The sequence below is a fragment of the Sminthopsis crassicaudata genome, chromosome 4 (genome assembly GCF_048593235.1).
Source record: "Sminthopsis crassicaudata isolate SCR6 chromosome 4, ASM4859323v1, whole genome shotgun sequence".
In the NCBI taxonomy this organism is placed as follows: domain Eukaryota; kingdom Metazoa; phylum Chordata; class Mammalia; order Dasyuromorphia; family Dasyuridae; genus Sminthopsis; species Sminthopsis crassicaudata.
Genome location: NC_133620.1, coordinates 320110868 through 320113502, shown reverse-complemented (window position 1 = coordinate 320113502; position 2635 = coordinate 320110868).

Sequence of the window (2635 nt, the reverse complement as noted above, 5' to 3'; positions counted from 1 at the left end):
ACCTAAGGACTGTCCATCTCTGGCTGAGATGCCCCCCCAACAACAGGGAGACGTGTCTCTCTGAATAAGGAGTGCTGTTCTATGCTAATAATTCTGGGGTTATCGGGGAGAAACTGGTCCTTGCCACAAGTCCTTGCATTCTCTGGTTTTAGTCTGGTTTATCTGTTTTATTGACCTGACTCAGTTTCCCTAATTATCCTGATTCAGTCCTGCCTCAGTTTCCCTGCCTCTTAGTTCTGCAAAACCTCTCCCTGCCTCTTTATCAGAATACTTGATAAGATCTCATGTTTCAGAATAGCAGAATGTCTCTCCCAACCCAAGCTATGGGAATTTCTTATCAAGATGCTGTCTCCACTGACTATGTCATTTCTCTAGAAACCTACTCCAATATTGCTCTCTCCTCTATTTCAGTCTTCCAGTTCATGAGGTAACACAAACCCCCCACCCTCTATCAACGAGGTGGGACAGCTCAATTTCCCGGGACTTGATTGACGCTGTCTGGAACTCTATGGTCAAGCCAAGCATTGCTCATTAAGACGTCATGGCACAGCTCTGGTAAAATAAAAGTTTTTTGTCATATTTCTCTCTCTCCCTTAGGGACGCCCATAGGGAATGAAGGCTATAGAGTTGGGGTCCGGTTGCTGCCTCTCAATGAACTCCACTGAACAGATTAACTAATCTATCTCCACCCACCTTGACAGGGTCTCCCTGCTGTTAGGACTCACCCAGCAAAGCTAGCCCCTTTGAAGCCAAAAGTTGGGAAAAGAGCAATAATCAAACTTAGCCTGGGTTTCTGTGAATGCCATCCATACTTTGGTAGAATTTATTTCTAAAAGTTTAACTGCTAACTTCTTGAATTATCTTATGTGGAATTAGACATTCTGTATATGATTGTATTTGCATTGGGTATTTTTAAAACAAACTGATTTGTATGAATAATGTTCACTTATGAAAATCTACTTGGATATGAACTCATTGGGACAAATTCCTTATTGTTATCAACATAAGGTTATGATAAATATTTTTTATTAATTTTTTTATAATTATAACATTTTCTTTGACAGTACATATGCATAGGTAATTTTTTTATTTTTTTTACAACATTATCCCTTGTACTCCCTTCTGTTCCGAATTTTTCCCCTCCTTCCCTCCACCCCCTCCCCTAGATGGCAGGCATTCCCATAGATATTAAGTATCTTATAGTATATCCTAGGTACTATCTTATAGTATATCCTATTTGTTTAGAATTTATGTTCTTGCATTTTTTTTCCTCATGTAACTGGTTTTAAGATCAGAGAAATATAGTCAATAGAAATTGTTAATGCAATTCAATTAAGTCATACCTTACTATTTTCAGTTTTGTTATAAGTAATCATTGTATCCTACATGCTTGGGCAAATAAGCAATTAGCCTGGCCACCTGTCTGTTACTGTTAGAAAACACAAATGTTTTGTTTTAAGGATTTTAATCATTTTATCACATAGGAAACTGCTGGCCAATTTGTTTTGGCCTCTTCACATTTTTGCAGCAGTCCTGTGGACCAGTCTTTATATCACAGACTGTTCTAAACTTTATTTGTTAGATTTATGTTTTTGTTCAAGATCTTGGGTCAAATTACAGATATTGACTTGCTTCTGGGACCTTGATCAGCTTTGATTGTCAAAACAGCAGACCCACCCTCTGCATAGAATGCAGACCAGTTCTTCAGAACTTCCAATCATATCTCAGCCAGCATCAGCTTTAGAAGAGACAATGGACTAAACCTTGCTTCTAGGGAACTTTGGACTGATGTGGAGGACTTTGGGAATGATTGATGAATGACTGATAAACCTTGTCTAGGTTATTTATTACTGTGTGTTTAAAATTTGGGTTGAGAGTTGTTAAAACTGTGTAACTATTGGTGTTATCCTAAGACAGTGTGTCTCATCATTTTCTCCTAGTTTGCTTTAATAGATGGGCATTCTATCAGCAGCCCACAGAGGGGATCTGAGATATTTCCCCATTTCCAAGTGTCGCCGTCTCTACCCTGGATGACACCCCACTTTTAATCTGCTCACTAGATCTGTTTTCTCTAGGTTTCAAGTTTTGGATCCTCAGCTGGACTTCAGCCTGGAGAAAATTGACGGGATGACTGACTGGGACAACCCCTAGATACCCTGCTGCCATCCCCCACACCTCACGCCTCACCTCCTGGCATGAACCCAAAATCTCTACGACCCTTGTTAGCTGAAAGCTGTTAAAGAGGAGTTCATCACCCCCTTTCCCACATGCATCTGGAGGTGACTGCTTGAGGGGGGGACAAGGCGAGGGGACCCTGCTACTTTGAAGATCCTTGGAGAAAATCTTCCAACACTGCCCCAAATTTTTTTTCTTAAAAGAATTTAAAGAGTTAACTGCTTGAGGAGGGTATGTTGTGGGTGTAGCCCCCTTTAAGATTCCTTGTCTCATCTACCTTTGGGACAAGATCTGGTCAAAACCACCCTTTTGTATTCCTAGGGGAAAAGATCCATATCTGAGCCAGTTTGGGCTTGCACCCAGCCCCCCCACCGGATCTGAGTTGGCTTGGATAACCCAACCCCCAACTATCTTCTCAGGTTTCCCCAAAACAGTTTCTCCCTTATTTGAAAAGCCCGCC